General features: G+C 44.6%; 1 protein-coding gene across 1 annotated transcript in view; it reads left to right on the top strand.

Annotated features, from left to right (window-relative positions):
• Positions 1–16,930, top strand: part of CNTNAP2 (contactin associated protein 2) — a 1,119,417-nt gene that overhangs the window by 732,971 nt on the left and 369,516 nt on the right. The gene's annotated exons all lie outside the window — the stretch shown is intronic.

The raw sequence follows: 16,930 nt of genomic DNA, 5'->3' as shown, positions 1-16,930 counted from the left end.
GGGAAACCAGCAAACTCCCTGTTCTACAAAGGACTGATTTGCATGACCCAGCCTAACCCCAACCCCATACAGGGGACAATGAGCAATCATTGTCATAAGCCACCAACCGCTTGGTCTTCCAGAGGAATCATAGAATCATAGAATCATAGAGTTGGAAGAGACCACAAGGGCCATCGAGTCCAACCCCCTGCCAAGCAGGAAACACCATCAGAGAACTCCTGACATATGGCTGTCAAGCCTCTGCTTAAAGACCTCCAAAGTAGGAGACTCCACCACACTCCTTGGCAGCAAATTCCACTGTCGAACAGCTCTTACTGTCAGGAAGTTCTTCCTAATGTTTAGGTGGAATCTTCTTTCTTGTAGTTTGGATCCATTGCTCCGTGTCCGCTTCTCTGGAGCAGCAGAAAGCAACCTTTCTCCCTCCTCTATGTGACATCCTTTTATATATTTGAACATGGCTATCATATCACCCCTTAACCTCCTCTTCTCCAGGCTAAACATGCCCAGCTCCCTTAGCCGTTCCTCATAAGGCATCGTTTCCAGGCCTTTGACCATTTTGGTTGCCCTCCTCTGGACACGTTCCAGTTTGTCAGTGTCCTTCTTGAATTGTGGTGCCCAGAACTGGACACAGTACTCCAGGTGTGGTCTGACCAGAGCAGAATACAGTGGCACTATTACTTCCCTTGATCTAGATGCTATACTCCTATTGATGCAGCCCAGAATTGCATTGGCTTTTTTAGTTGCCGCGTCACACTGTTGGCTCATGTCAAGTTTGTGGTCAACCAAGACTCCTAGATCCTTTTCACATGTACTGCTCTCAAGCCAGGTGTCACCCATCTTGTATTTGTGCCTCTCATTTTTTTTGCCCAAGTGCAATACTTTACATTTCTCCCTGTTAAAATTCATCTTGTTTGTTTTGGCCCAGTTCTCTAATCTGTCAAGGTCGTTTTGAAGTGTGATCCTGTCCTCTGGGGTGTTAGCCACCCCTCCCAGTTTGGTGTCATCTGCAAATTTGATCAGGATGCCCTTGAGTCCATCATCCAAGTCGTTGATAAAGATGTTGAATAAGACCGGGCCCAAGACAGAACCCTGTGGCACCCCACTAGTCACTCTTCTCCAGGATGAAGAGGAACCATTGATGAGCACCCTTTGGGTTCGGTCAGTCAGCCAGTTACAGATCCACTGAGTGGTAGCATAGTCAAGACCGCATTTTACCAGATTCTTTACAAGAATATCATGGGGCACCTTGTCAAATGCCTTGCTGAAATAAAGGTAGGCTACATCCACTGCGTTCCCTTCATCTACCAGGCTTGTAATTCTGTCAAAAAACGAGATCAGGTTAGTCTGACATGACTTATTTTTCAGAAATCCATGCTGACTATTGGTGATCACAGCATTCCTTTCTAGGTGCTCACAGACTGTTTGCTTAATGATCTGCTCCAGAATCTTCCCTGCTATTGATGTCAGACTGACTGGGCGGTAATTATTTGGGTCCTCTCTTTTCCCCTTTTTGAAAATAGGGACAACATTTGCCCTCCTCCAGTCTGCCGGGACTTCGCCTGTTCTCCAGGAATTCTCAAAAATGACTGCCAGTGGTTCTGAGATCACATCTGCCAGTTCTTTTAATGCTCTTGGATGCAGTTCATCTGGCCCTGGAGACTTGAATACATCTAAACTAGCCAAATATTCTTGTACTATCTCCTTAGTTATTCTGGGCTGTGTTTCCTTTGCTGAATCATTTGCTCCAAATTCTTCAGGTCGGGCATTGTTTTCTTTATCAGAGAAGACTGAGGCAAAGAAGGCATTGAGGAGTTCAGCCCTTTCTGTGTCCCCTGTTTGCATTTCACCATCTTCTCCTCTGAGTGACCCCACTGTTTCTTTGTTCTTCCTTTTGCTACGAACATACCCATAAAAGCCTTTTTTGTTGCTTTTAACCTCTCTAGCAAGCCTGAGTTCATTCTGTGCTTTAGCTTTTCTGACTTTGTGTCTACACGTGCTGGCTATTTGTTTGAATTCCTCTTTGGTGGTTTCTCCCCTTTTCCATTTTTTGTACACATCCTTTTTTAATCTTAATTCAGTTAAAAGTTCTTTAGATAGCCACCCTGGCTTCTTTAGGCACCTTCCATGTTTCCGTCTCATTGGTATTGCCTGACGTTGCGCTTTTACTATCTCCCTCTTAACAAACTCCCAGCCATCATGAACTCCCTTTCCTTTTAGTATTGCTGTCCATGGGATCTCACCCAGCACTTCCCTAAGTTTTATGAAGTCGGCTTTCTTAAAGTCAAGAAATTGAGTCCTAGTATGCTTGGCTGCTCCTTTCCGCTGTATAGTAAACTTCAGAAGAGCATGATCACTCGTGCCTAATGATCCTTCCACATCTACCCCACTAACCAGGTCATCAACATTGGTTAGGACCAGATCTAAAATGGCTGTTCCTCTTGTTGCTTCTCCCACTTTCTGGACAATGAAGTTGTCTGCAAGGCCAGTGAGGAATCTGTTTGACCTTATGCTTTTGGCTGAGTTTGACATCCAACAAATATCCGGGTAATTGAAGTCCCCCATTACTACTATCTCCCTTCCTTTTGCATGCTTGGCCATCTGTTCCAGGAAGGCATCATCTATGTCCTCCGTTTGGCTTGGGGATCTATAGTAAACTCCCACAATGAGGTCTCTGTTATTCTTCTCTCCCTTAATTTTGACCCAAATGCTCTCACTTTGGCTTTGAGGTTCTAAATCTTGGATCTCTTCACAGGTATACACATCCCTGACATATAACGCCACTCCTCCTCCTTTCTTGTCTGGTCTGTTTCTCTGAAATAGATTGTATCCCCCCATTATTACATTCCAATCGTGGGACTTATCCCACCACGAGTCTTCTGCACCGTGATGAGGAAGGTACCTTGGCAAGTGGTTGTGAAGTAATGGGTTTCCAAAACCCAAAACTGACTGTGCAGGCAGTTTTTAAACTGCACCAAAATCCCCATTTCTCCTGAGCTAAAATGCATATACTTTAGCCGTTGAGCAAATGCAAAACAAGAACACAGCTCTCTCCATTATCAGGTTGAAGGCAAGACTGGCCTTGACTTTACCAGTAGAACAGACACAGACATATCTTATGTCCTGACCTCAAATGACGCAGAGACCCAAGTCTGGGACTAACGCCAGAGCATGTTCTCGGAAGTAGTGACCTCTTGCTCCAAGATAGGAGTAGGAACAGGAATATCCTTTTATGGTCAGGAGTACAGGAAGGAAATCTCTTTTATGGTTGAGAGTACCAGAGCAGGAACATATGTGATGTCAACCTGCATACATAGGCTGACGTGGTTGGAAGGAGGGAGAGGGTGCCTGGAGGATATATATACTGCATGAAACTTGTCATTTCTTTGGACTTGCTGTGGACTCACCACGCAAGTGCCTTCTGCTATCCGGAGAGCAGAATAAACTCTTTCTTTGAACCAACTCGGTGTCATTTTGACTTCCTTCCTCCTGTCACGGAGCAACGCAGACCCAATCGGTGAACTCCAATAAGGCTACAGTTGGGACAATGATCTCTATCTCTGTTAATTATGTACAGGCAACCCAGACTTACACACCTGCCACTTGTGTGCAACCATGTTTAAAAGGGTCCCTGTGAACTGAGAAAGAAAAGACTGGTCTTCCTTCACTCTGGACAGCTGCCCAAGCAAGGGAAGGTGGCCTTCCATCAACCAGCAAGGCAAGGCGGGAGGCACCTTTTCCTCCCCTCTGCTGCTCCACCACATGTCTTTGCCTTAATCCTGGCACACACAAGAGTGCCACAGATGGATTTCAACATCAGATACAGTGTGAAATGCAATGCATTTGTGTCCCAATCGCCTTAGTGTGGTTTTGACCCTGCTAAGGCAGGGAGCTGATCAGACCAGGGCCTTCACAGAGGTAGCACCTTGCTTGATGGAGGCCGTGCAGCCAAGACCGTCCCGTCTTTCAGGAAATTTGTCCCCCTCTGAAGGGCTTTTGGCTGCTGGTGTTGCATTTTGGTGCTATGAATAGAAAACTATGGTGAGGAACCGCATCATATCTTGTCTGCCAGTGGGACTTGACCCTTACCCATTTGTGTACAAGGCAAAGAGATCCGTGGAGGATGCTATGGCAATGGCTTTACATGCTGTCCTGACTCATTTGGAGGAGCAAGGGAACTATGCGAGACTGTTATTTGTAGACTTTAGTTCTGCATTTAATACTATTCTTCAGCATAGATTGGTGCCCAAACTATTAGACCTGGGACTTAGAATCATAGAATCATAGAGTTGGAAGAGACCACAAGGGCCATCGAGTCCAACCCCCTTCCACCATGTTTGTGCAGGTGGATATTAGATTTTCTATCAAACCATTCCCAACGGGTCAGGATGGGTTCCCACGCCTCTGCAGATCTCATCATGAATACAGGGATGCCACAGGGGTGCATGTTGAGCCCACTTTTATATACACTCTATACAGCTGACTCTGCCCCCAAATACCCCAGTAATAAGATCATTAAGTTTGCAGATGATACAACGGTGGTTGGTTTAATTACGGCTGGAGAGGGGGACACGGCCTATAGGAAGGAAGTTGAGCGGTTGGGGGAGTGGTGCAGGAAAAACAACTTACTCCTTAACTTAAAGAAAACAAAAGAAATTATTGTGGACTTTAGGAAATGTAAATTGAATATTCAGCCACTTATTATTGAGGGGAAGTGCGTGGAACAGGTCTCAGTGTTTTGATTTCCGGGAATGGAGCTGAGAGATGACCTAACCTGGGGAGAAAACTGCAAAGACCTGATGAAGAGAGCACAGCAGAGGTTATCTTTTCTGAGAATCCTCCGGAAAAATAATCTCTCAAAGGACTTGTTGATGGCATTTTACCATTGTACTGTGGAGAGTGTATTAACTTATGGTCTGTGTGTGTGGTTTGGGAGCTGCATGGTCAGGGGGGAAACAATGCTGTCCAGGGTTGTAAAGACTGCAGAGAGAATAACTGGGTGCACTCTTCCCACCTTGGATCAAATCTATGCTTCCAGGTGCCATAAGAAATCTACAGAGATAGGGCAGGATAGTGCGCACCCCGAAAATGATCTCTTTCAGTTTCTGCCTTCTGGAAGAAGGTACAGGGTTATAAAGACTAGGACTGAGAAACAGTTTCTAACCAAATGCGATTTTGGTTTTAAATGCAGTGTAAGGATGCTCTATGGTAGTATATTGTATTTAAAAATGGGGTATCAGATTTTTTAAGGGGCTAACCAGGTTGGGATAGCTGGGATAGCAGGCTTGTTGGCTTTTGAATGTTTTATATAGATTTTTCAATTTCATTGTTCTGTATGGAACAATGACAGTAAAGATTATCGTATCGTATATACTACATTATTGGTGGATATTAACCTTTTATTAATGCTTTTGTACTTTTATTGTCCTTTTAGGCCTCTGTGAGGACCCATTGGGTTAATTGGTAGAATGTCACCTTTTAGAAATAAATGCTTTACTAATGAAACTTTGGGGGACCCTGCTTTAAAACTGCATAGAGGCAGCAACCATTTCGCACAGGGCCCTGTTTCCAGCCTCTCTATGCACCAGCAGAGCACGTGTCAGTGCCCCGTTCTGCCCCATTCTGCCCCGTTCTGCCTTCTTTGGGGTCCAAATCATGTGCACATTGGCAATCGTATGTCAGTTGGATGCGCCTAGAACGGTCACCACCTGTATTTTAAAGCTGCACCACTAGATTTATGGTGTGAATTGAGGTCAGAATGAAAGACTCCTCTTGACTGTATGACTAGGAACAGTTATTGCAACTGCAATTTTCTCCCTGTTGCTGAATTTCTTTTCTTTCTTTCTTTTTTTGCCCTGTAGATTTTTTCAAAGGCATGAAACTTGTGAAGAAAACATTAGAGATTCAATTAAATGGTATTCAAAAACCTTCCAACTCCCAGTCTTTTATTATACTCAGAAATAATGGCTGGGAAGCATATGTTTGTGGAAGATAAGGTGCTGGTTCAAGGACTGCTATATAAGGAATTAGTCAGAGTGATGCCCTCTACGTCTCATTAAGGACAGTGTCTATAGGACATATTTTAGAGGTTCCCTTTCTCTTCCACCTACTTCAGTTGCTTCTGAGGTCAGCCGTGGCAGTTAGGCTGATTCATATGCTTTGTCTTCATGCTGAAATTCCATCTAAATTCATTAAAAGAATATGCCTATGCTTCAAGGTCAAGAAGAGCAGTTCTGAGCTTTACTCTTTGGAATTTGCAGTGCTGTGAGGCCACCAAGCCACGCCTTTCCTTCTGAAAGATACGTCCATTCTTAGGTTTGAACCTGTAGACATTTCAGTTAATGAAATGACCTTCAAAGTCATCAGCCTCCCCAGAAATAGGCTTATTAACCACTAAACTTGGAAAACTTTTCTATCGAACTTGAAACTTTGAAAGGAACACCTGGCTGATCTTTTGTGCATATTCCTTGTAACTTTGAGTTTTGTTTTAAAGACAGCAAGTAACAAATTGAATCTGTGTTGCCAAATATAGGACTATTCTGCAACACTCTGGGGAATTACCACCCTCGAGACACTCCAGGTCCTGATGAGCTGCATCCGAGGCTCCTAACAGCTCCTGGATGTCACCTCAGAGCCTCTGTCTATAACCTCAGATTCTTGGAGAACAGGTGAGGTCCCTACAGACTGGAGGTGGGCAGATGTCCCCATCTTCAAAAAGGAGAGAGACGGGGGGGGGGGACACCCAGATAACTAGAAATGGCTCAGCTTGAGATTGATCTTAGGAAAGGGCCTAGAACAGATAATTGAGAGGTTGGTCTGTGAGCACTTAGAAAACGATGCTGTGATTAATAAGAGCCAGCAGGACTCTCATTTCTCAACAACGAAAAAGTGTCATGCAGACAAATCTAATTCCTTTCTTTTTTAATTGTTTTTTACTGCTTGGTCTCTCCCACAAATGCAAGACGACTCTGGCTGTTAATTATTTCAGATTTATTGCTAAAACAACAAACTAAGGCGGAGCTCCTCTACTCATCGTCCTCCCCAGAAGATGGAGTTGCCCGGACTGAGCTCCTCCCCCTTCCCCAGCGCAGAAGCCCCCACCTTCTCTCCCGGTATCTTTCGTGCATCTCTGCCACTTTTGAAATCCTACGACATTTGGCAGAGCGTATTTCCTGCATTCCAACGTCTTGCCCAATATCATAGTTTTCACACATCTGCCTGTCCCCTTGGTCAGAGCTCAGATTACAGCCGCTCTCCCCCTCTTCTCTGCTTTCTGCTGTTAACTGTCCTCTCCCTGTGCCTCTTCTTCTCCTCCTGTCAGCATCTGAGCTTCACTGACAGTGTTACAAGCTCAGTGGTTGAGGGAATGCTGTGGACCCTGTGTTCTACAACATCTTTATAAATGATGGATGAAAGAATAGAAGGGATGCCACCAACTTTTTGTTTGTTATTCAAACTTTAACTGTGCAACTTGAATTTGTCAGTATGTGATTGAATCCCACCAGCAAAATAGAAAGTCTGGGAGCAGCCTACATTTCTCTGTTTCAGAACCATCTTCTAATTATTGTAGGGGAAAATCTCAGAGCAACATAACTAGTCTGGAGGAAAAGAGAACAAATAATATTGTGATTCCTTAAAGACAAGTGATTGTATCCAACTAATTATACTCATAGTAGTTCCATTGGGCATAAATTAGTCATGTCCATTAATTTTAATGGAATTACTCCATGTAGAGTTGACACTGGATACACATAACCTCCAACATTCCTCAGATTAAAATGTACCTATTTTCATCTGAGAAATGTTGGAGGGTATGAGAAAGCTGGAGGGGATCCTAAGGCAAGCATACATGGAAGCCAGAAATGTTGGACATTCCCCCCCCCCCCCTGTTCATTTAGATCTGTTTGACTCTTTTCTTCTTAGATAGTTAACCTAGGAGTTGAAAGGAGTAGGAGTAGGAATCAACTTAAAAGTAAACCCAAACAGCTGAGACTGATGTCCAGCAGAGTCACAATTTGGAAGGTGTGGGGAGAGGGAATTAGCAATATCACCCGCACATGAGGAGAATCTTCCTGGGTGAATTAAGCAGAGAAGCTACCCCAAAGAAAGGACAACTTATATATATGCATGTGACTATCAGACTGAGTATTACCATATAGTGACATTCAAGACTAATTTGGGTTAATAAGCAGAAGTGAACAATTTCCTTCTGCAAAAGATAGTGGGTTCAATGTCCTGTGCTAATTTGAGAAACATCTGCAGCAAGCAATAAAAATGATTATATTCAAGTGTAACAAGGTACAGTTAAAACAAAGAACCTAGCCTCCAGCCTGTCCCAATAGCATGCTTATTCAAGGAAAATAAAAAAATGAAAAGGAAAGAAATATGCACTTGCGTTTCATATAATTATAGAATAGAAAGTATGGCAGATATGCTTAATTGTTGCTTAAATTTAATAAGGAATTTACCTAGCCATTTGGCTGAGCTTAGCTCATTATAAAGAAAGGTTTTAATTAAAGCTAAAGGATGCTTTGCATTCTGGCAGAAGTTGTGGGCTTAATGCAGATTTTGAGATGCAGTTTGGCCCTTCAGAGAGTAGCTGCAATCATGTGTTTCAGTCCTGCAATCCATAGGCTTCAGTCCTATGGAGTCAGTCGGATAGTATGCATATTGGCTGAGAATGTATGAAGTGCAACTGAGATATATACATTCCCCAAAGCCTGTCTGAGATTATGCATACTGCCCAGAGAATGTACAAAATCCTGATGAGAGATGCACATTTCTCAAGGCCTCTTCGAGAGGATGTACGTCAGCCAGAAAAAGAGTAGTTCCCTCTTCATGGACAGGTTATGTGGGGAATGTGCAGAATGGCTGGTTCTTATGCACATTAGCCGTTCAGCTCACACTGCCCCCTATACATACATCATTGAATTACTTTTAGAAATTATTACAGTACTTAAAAGCCTATCTCAAGTCTCTGTCGGCCGCATTTAATCTATAACGTGGTAAATCTGGAAACTCTGACACACCAGTGGCGTAGCGTGGGTTGTCAGCACCCGGGGCAAGGCAAGTAATTTGTGCCCCCTCTGCCCTAGGGGCAGAGAGCTGCGAGTGCGAGCGCGCCCCCCCAGATGTTGCGCTCGGTGCGGCCGGCCCCCCTGCACCCCCCACGCTACACCACTGTGACACACAGACATTCTGTGCTCTTCCATAGGTTCTGTCTACCAGCACATAATTTTGTTGTATTGTGTTGTGCTACTTTCCTAACTGGAAGGGGCACTGGAAATTATCTTGTTCACCTCAGTGCTCAAGGCAAGATCCAGCTACAGCATCCCTGACAGGTGCTTGTCCAGCCTCAGCTGAAATATCTCCAGCAAAGAGAGCCCATCGCTTCTGAAGGCACTGAGATAATCACATCAAGATGGTGTGCATGTCCATCATTGGGATTGTGCCTGCTGATCTGAACAAAGACAATCTAGTGACATCATGTACCGCTGGGCCAAACAAATTTGTGTCAGTGCAGGACACTGAATTCCTCGGTGCATGGAGCTGATCTGAGCAGGGGAAATGGGGGTTGTCCTTTGCCCCATTCTACTTCTCCTGGATTGGTGCTCAGCAGGCCTGGCTCATCCATGTGGTGGAGGGAAGCTGCCAGGCTGGTGCCCTGCCTCTGGCTTCAGAAGCCAGCACCAAACTTAAAGGAACATTACAGCAATTCTGGCACCACAATGCAAAGATGACACATAAAGTGACAGACTTAAAATAGAACAGATTTGGATGGTTTTGAAATAGTATTAGAATACAACAGATTTTACATAAAACAGATTTTAAATAAAACCATTGAAGTCGAGTTCTGAATTCAATCCCCCCAGATATGTGGATTTAAACAAATAGATTAAATGGGTTTCTTGTTGATGCAATAACTGTTCAAAATCTTGCCCAACCCCACATTTCTTCTGGTTCACCCATAGTACTGTAAATAATAAATCTGTATCCAAATGGTGATGCGTGATCCAAATCTGTTCTATTTTAAGTCTGTCACTTTATGGGTAGCATTGACGTACTGTTCCTTTAAGTTTCTTTACATTGTCTGCAATAATTGTTATTTGAGACACCTGTGGTCAACTTTATATGTCCTATGCATTTGTTTTGTAAGCATCAGCAGCTACACTATCCAGTGAGCCCTGATCCACTAGTATGAATATTTCTTTTTTTTAAAATGATATTTATTGAATTTTTTTTAAATTACAAAGAAATAAAAAGAAAAAATTACAAAGAAAAAAGACAAAAACAGAAAAATAAAACGAAAAAATAAAACCATCATTTTCAAATTCTCCAATTTCATTACCTTCTTTCCATGACCTCCTCCTCCTCCCATTTCTTGTATCTTGATTAATAATTGTCACAGCAAATCCTTTCCATAATTCATAGTATTCTGTCATTGCATTACCTTACTCTATTTTCATCTTATCTTATAAAAAACCTTAAAACTTAAGACTTACCGTATTTTTCACCCTATAGGACGCACTTTTCCCCCTCCAAAAATGAAGGAGAAATGTGTGTGCATCCTATGGGGCGAATGCAGGCTTTCGCTGAAGCCTGGAGAGTGAGAGCGGTCGGTGCGCACCGACCCCTCTCGCTCTCCAGGCTTCGCGGACCTCTCCGCAAGCAGCGGGAGCGCTCCCACTCCTTGGGGAGAGTTGCCGGCATCCCAAAGCCTGCGCGCGCTGTGATCAGCGTGTCCAGGCTTCGCGGACCTCTCCGCAAGCAGCGGGAGCCAGCGCTGGGCTCCCACGGCTTGCAGAGAGCTGCCTGTTTGGGGGCTGGGGTCGGGGAAGCTCGGGCCGCCCCAGCCCCGCGCCGGGGGGGGGAATAATTTTTCCCCCTTTATTTCCCCCCAAAAAACTAGGTGCGCCTTATGGGACGGTGCGTCCTATAGGGCGAAAAATACGGTAAATCTTATTTTTACCAGCTTCTCATAACCATCACCTTTTTACCTGATTCTTTAAACATTTTTACAAGAGCCAAGTAATTTCATTTCAACATTTTTCCAACGTTCATAAAACATTTCTGGTAATAAAAAGAAAAAAAAAAGAATAAAAACAATCCAATCTTCTTCCAGCGTCCCCTCTCCCCGGTCCCGGGATTGTCAGTCCTTTTTTTATCCCATTAGTCTGGCACATTAACCTGGTGATCTTATATCCGAGGCCTTCAAATCTCTTCCATGTCCCTTCCGCAGCTCTTCTTCATATTTTCCTTTCACTCGTGGGAACTCCAGCTTGGTAGTGTTTTTGACCCATTTCAACAAATCAGCCCCTTTCTCATAGTCCAGACTAGACTCCATGTGGTATTTTAAAACATGTTTCAAATTCCCTCCAAAATTGGAAGCCTCAACAACTCCAAACCTCTGACGGCCCATTGCCAGACTCGGAAAGTCCAAACATCCCTGCATAGGGGGGTCAGTCCAACCCCCCATTTCCAAATCAATCCAAACTTTGTCTTTCCAAATCTGGTTTTTTCCAAGTTCATTTGTCAAATCCAAAGGCTCATTTTCCTGCTGGGCCAAAAGTCCCTCCATCCCTGGCGCCCAAGATTCAGCAAGGTCCTCTTCTTTCAGTTGTTCTGTCATGGCACGCTCCTGTTTAAGTTCCTGGGTGGGCTCCATATAATTTCCCACTACCTGTTCAAATGTTCTGGCCGCATTAGTCATAAAATCCGTCTTCTGACTTAACTGATCCAATAGAGCATTTATTTTACAGAAAGCACCCAACAGTGCTTCTGAAGGCATTGTCCTACAAGGTCACAAATCCTTTCCCACAGTTGTAATCAGTAACAGCTGCAAGCTCCCAGGATTTAGTTACAATTTCACAGTTCCCCTCTAGGGGGAAAAACTTCTGGTTGTTCTTTATCTTGAAAACAATAGCAACAAAGTTGCTGTAGTGTTGTTAGCCGCCCTGAGCCCGGCTTTGGCTGGGGAGGGCGGGATATAAATAAAATTTATTATTATTATTATTATTATTAAAGATATTTTGTCCATATTTGTTCTTTTAAAATACGAAAGGAAACAATGGAGTCACAATGTTTCTCTTCTTTTAACTATCTGTCAAAGCATTTATTTCTGGTCAATGAGCTTCAAACATCAATTCTGACACCCCGCTCCAGGGTCAGGACGGTGGAAAATTACTTTGCTTTAGCTTCACTCTGCAGGTTTAAACAGCTCAGGAAAAAGTCACCCTTCTCCTGCTACCGAAGGGGGGTTCAGCAATTTTAAATGATGAAAGTCGATCCTTTAAAAGTGAGTTTTAAGGCTCTAGTTTGCGTTGTCTTTGCTTTGTTCTGACTACAAGGAAACAGAAGGGTGACTTCCTGTTTAAACCTTCCCTACCAAATTAGGGTTAATTTTAAAGTCCAAATTCCTTTTTATTTCACCAGTTCTTATTTGAATTCCAAATATTTAATGTTCCAGTACTCACGGTTGGTTATTTTAGATGCCAAATTGTTCCAGGAAAAAGGCAGCGCTCTCCGGCAACGGCTATGCGGCTTTGCTCCACAGAAAAAACAATTAACTCACAGCATCGCGCCACTTCCCCCTCTTCACTTCGGAGCCCGTTTGTGGGTTCCTTTGTGGGTTGGGGGGGCGCTAAGGGTGCCCGCCGAGTCCCACGGTCACAGGCTTCATCCGCCTGTGATTTCCAGAAGGGTCCCCGCTACGCCGCAGCGGAAAAGACCCGTTTCATGCGGAGCTAGTCCCTCCAGTTCAGAGGGAGTCTGCCATTGCTGGTGGCGCCACCCCGGAAGTCCCACTAGTATGAATATTTCATTGATAATTATTCTGTATGTACCTCTTTATATATTTTGTTCTTATATGCAGGTTGCTCAGTTTTCTTGTCATTCATCGCTTGCAGTGCCTTATATTCCATTTCCAGCCAATGAAGACTTTATTCTGAAACAGTTGAACTATTCCGAATATACTGTCCTTTTGAGACTTCGGAGAGATGTTTTCCTTTGAGAGATGGCTTGGCGTTCCTCGCTATTCATTGATTTGTTTGATTCTTTGTTTGACTCTGATACATATAACAACTTGTAAAAGGTAAAGGTAAAGGTACCCCTGCCCGAACGGGCCAGTCTTGCCAGACTCTGGGGTTTGTGCGCCCATCTCACATTTATTGGCCGGGGGCCAGCGCTGTCCGGAGACACTTCCGGGTCACGTGGCCAGCGTGACAACGCTGCTCTGGCGAGCCAGAGCCGCACACGGAACGCCGTTTACCTTCCCGCTGGTAAGCGGTACCTATTTATCTACTTGCCCCCGGGGGTGCTTTCGAACTGCTAGGTGGGCAGGCGCTGGGACCGAGCAGCGGGAGCGCACCCCGCCGCGGGGATTCGAACCGCCGACCTTTCGATCGGCAAGCCCTAGGCGCTGAGGCTTTAGCCCACAGCGCCACCCGCGTCCCATAACAACTTGTAGTTACTTGTAAATTTTGTGAGATGTGTTGTATGATATATACATCATTTTGAAGTGGCTTATTCGTATATTTTGAATGACATCAGGGTCAAGGAAAGTCAGGGTAGGGAGTGAGAAATGTCCCTATTTTGGAGTGTATGGAGCATGCACTTCCAAAGCAGACTGTAGAGTCCTTTAAAAATAGAGATTCCTCCCCTGAATTGCTGTCTGGCAACTTTACCTGGCCCTCACCCAGGTTTAACTGTCATTCTGTGTGTACTTTTTAACAAATGCAGAAGCCAGGTGAAATTTTAAGAGCTAGGACAGCAATGATCACAGCAGTTCCAAAGGCTAAAATAATTTGCCATAATGCAAATAATGCTTCCTTTCCTAAAATAGCTGTTGAACTGGTTATGTTTAAATAAAGCAACGGTGGGAAACACATCAAGCAAAATTCAAAGCGAAGTGAAAACTCCTTTTGACTTCCCAGTAAAGCCAATGAATTCTGTGAACAAAGCAGGGAAGCAGACAAGGCATGTGCACTTTTAAGAACTGCTGCTTGTTCAGATACTTGAAATGTTATCTGGCATTTAGGAATTGGAGACAACATAATATTCCCCCCCTCCCTTTGATAGACTGCACAGTATTTGTGTCCTGAATGGTTTCGATGAGGAAGTAAAGAGGGATGAGTGGTTTTTAAAATGTGGGCGGTGTTTTGACAACAATTGCCCTGCACAATTCCTATGGATTTTACTTAAAGGGAATTGCAGGTTAAAGTTGGAGGGACAACGCAGTCAGTCCCAAGGTGGAGCACCGCCCTGCCACCCTGAGCGGCCATTGCCCGGGCGATGGGGACAAGATGCCTCCTGTGTCCCCTTTGCACTTCCTCTGCAGCGGAGAGGAGGTCAACCAATGGGACCCTGACTAAGGGGCGCTGGTGAAACTGCCCTGGTGGGAGCAGTAGTAAAGGGGCAAGACCCCCCGCCCGGCTCCTAGAGGGTGATGTCCATGGTGGCTTCTAACGCCAGGAAGAGAAACCCGGGGAACCTCTCCTCCCGTCAGCAGCACAGCTGTGTGATTCTTCCTAAAAGGCAGAACCTTTTTTATGTTTTTGAATCTACGAAGATAATTCTGTACCAATCTCCACCAAATATGGTCAGAGGGTTTACATAAATAAGGCACTTTTTTAAAAAAAAGTTAAAAATCATAATGAAAACAAATATTTAAAAAATTCTAATAAGTTATATAAATAATGAAAATGAGTTAGCCCGATCAGCCTTTAAAAGCCCAGCAAGAAATGTGGGTTTTTACCTGTCTCAAAGAATATAAAATTGGAGCAAGTTATACTGCAGGTGGAAAGTCATTCCAAAGACATGAAGTCACCACCAGCAAAGTAACTGGAGAAGGCTTTTCCCCTTTTGTTTGGTCACCATCCTTCCCTGTGCCTCTGTCTGTCCTGAAGCACCAAACGGGGCAGGAGCATCTCTTCCGCAGCTCCCAGACTCCACCCTCTCAAGACCGCTGTAAAATGTGCTTCCTTCTTCCCTGGGATTATACCATTTGTGCAGTGCTAAATAAGAATATTTGGACGCAGGTGGCGCTGTATGGACGCGGGTGGCGCTGTGGGTAAAAGCCTCAGCGCCTAGGGCTTGCCGATCGAAAGGTCGGCGGTTCGAATCCCCGCGGCGGGGTGCGCTCCCGCTGCTCGGTCCCAGCGCCTGCCAACCTAGCAGTTCGAAAGCACCCCCGGGTGCAAGTAGATAAATAGGTACCGCTTACCAGCGGGAAGGTAAACGGCGTTCCGTGTGCTGCGCTGGCTCGCCAGATGCAGCTTGTCACGCTGGCCACGTGACCCGGAAGTGTCTGCGGACAGCGCTGGCCCCCGGCCTATAGATGTGAGATGGGCGCACAAACCCCAGAGTCTGTCAAGACTGGCCCGTTCGGGCAGGGGTACCTTTACCTTTACCTTTAAATAAGAATAAGGGGAGGGAACTACATCACAATCCCTAAGGGGTTTGTGCTGTTTTTAAATTTCCTTCTTAATTTGTCATCATCCAACCAAATGCTAACCTTTCTTGGCTCCTGGTTCTCCAGGCAGGCTTCAAAGAAGAAAAAAAGGTTGACATGCTATAATTATCTGGGCATAGCAATCAAGAACCGCTCCCATATCATTCAGAATGTTCTAAGTATTTCTTGATGCCTGCAGATATTCAGAGTGCCTAAGCACTCTTTGAAATTGTGTGAATTCAATTAACATGCACATATTTGGTGCTGTAAACAGCAGCTGAGGGAAGCAGCCTTGGGATTGTGGAGCAGTGGGGATGCCTTTTTCAGCTTGCTATAAGCCAAATTTTATGTATTCTCTTGTCATTTCCTCACCCTAAATGGGGTTTCTTAGGTGAAAGCCACACGTTACTGGTGGTCAGCATGCCTGGCAATTTTCCTTGGGTCTACCTCTTATATCCACCAACTCCATTTGTCAACCCCTGGCTCATAACTATTTGTAAGTTTGGGAAAGGAAGGCAAAATGGGTAGATGAGCAGAATGTTGGGGAGCCATTATGAATTGCGATGAAATGGTTCAGCTCATAGTGGCTCAAGGATGTTTGTCCCCTTCATTTCCAAAACCCCTTGTCATCTCTGTCTGAAATCTAAGTGTGCGATGTTGGCCACGGGTTCTGGCTGGCCCACAAGGCTGGTTTGGATGGATGACATTTCCTGAAGTTTAGATTTGCTATGCAGACACACAGCAGAGGAGCTCAGCTGTTGGGCAAGAGTAATCACTGTCCGCAGTGGACAATAATGTTTCCTGCCTATGGCACCTCTGACTTGTGCTAGTTCATGCTCCACTTTCAGAGCTCTTCTGAGCAAAATTGCCTTTTATAGTCCCATATGGTACACATGAGGCTGTGGAGGGAGGCCCTGCTATTTTGAAAATATGACAAGCATTATCTTGGATCCTTTGTTATGAAAGAGAAAGCCTTCCGTAGAATCTATTACACAGAATGCAGACTGTAAACATACGCTGCAATTTAATCATTATCTGGCTTTCTGCTGTGTTATCTTCTATTACATCTGCTGAAAATGGCAAAGGAATTGCAAGCAATTATTGGAGCCAATTAAATAATTTTCATTCTTATTTGCTTTTTCCACCCAGGCGAAGAACTCTGATAAACAGGGCAGATCGTGTGTGTGTGTGTGTGTGTGGATAATCTGTCCTCTTTCTCTGTGTAGAAAACATTAGATGGAAGGGGTTGAAGGAACAGAGCCAGGAGCACATACACAAGCCTGGCAAACTTCGTCATTGGCCGGGTTATGCAGGCTGGCTAGACAATTATGGGTTGGCCTGGTATAGCTTTAGACCACAGGTCCCTCTTGTGGTTAGAGCGTTAGTAGGACCTGGGAGAGACCAGGGTTCAAATCCCCACTCAGCCATGATGCCAACAGGGTGATCTTGGGCCAGTCACTATCTCTCAGCCTAACCTATTTCACA

The sequence above is a fragment of the Podarcis vaucheri genome (genome assembly GCF_965113315.1).
Source record: "Podarcis vaucheri genome assembly, chromosome: 12".
NCBI lineage: Eukaryota > Metazoa > Chordata > Lepidosauria > Squamata > Lacertidae > Podarcis > Podarcis vaucheri.
This window is presented reverse-complemented; position numbering and strand designations above follow the sequence as displayed.